Consider the following 908-nt stretch of genomic DNA (forward strand, 5'->3'; position numbering starts at 1 on the left):
AATGGCAAAATAATAATATTAAAAAGGTAATAACTTCTCGCTAATGACTCAAAAGTACACATTTGTATTAGATAGCAGACTCTATTTAAGTTAATATAATTTAACAATCATATCTACCTATAGGGCAAAATGTCATCGATTACTGTTTTGTCTAAAACAAATTAAAAATTTATTGTGTATAATGTCAAGTACAGAGAATTAATAGAATACATATAGTTAAATTCTACCCATTTTAAAGTCTGAAGAAAGAAATGTCTCTCGTCATCACATACTTATAACAGTTGAGGGTGTCCTGATAATTCCTGAAACAGAATTCTATAGAACAATTTGAGCATGACATATGGTAAAGGTCCAATAAAAAGCTATAAAAGATCAATAATAGAATAAATGGTTATTTTTTTTTCAAATGTTTTATTTTTTTATTTTACCAATTTAATGTTGGCAGTGTTACGTCTCTGTTCGTTTGTTAATTTTCCGTAGAAATCCTTTCCGATAAACTTCAGCGATAAATAAAACTAGTTTATTTTTTCTCAACTCAACTTTGCAATACACTTAATTTCCACTGTCACTTTAACTTAAACACACGCTATAATTCACAAAGATTCACGCACTTTACTTACGGTCACTACCGCGCTTGACTCAATTGCCCGTCTCTGTCTGTCTGCAATTCTATTCTGATTTATTCATTTCGCTTTATCTGGCGCACTTATATACAAGAATAGAGGGCGCGTAGAAAAGACTAGAGTTGCCACGAACAGTCATGATCTTTCTAGAATATCATGACGTATTACTAGCATCACGTGACTTCCGCTGTCGTAACACTGTCCCTTCCTTAGTATTGTTCGTCCCGAACAATAGCCACTTACATTAAATCAATAGATAATTAACAATAACTTAATTAAATGTAC

The sequence above is a fragment of the Limulus polyphemus genome, unplaced genomic scaffold, assembly GCF_000517525.1.
Source record: "Limulus polyphemus unplaced genomic scaffold, Limulus_polyphemus-2.1.2 Scaffold4884, whole genome shotgun sequence".
Taxonomy (NCBI): domain Eukaryota; kingdom Metazoa; phylum Arthropoda; class Merostomata; order Xiphosura; family Limulidae; genus Limulus; species Limulus polyphemus.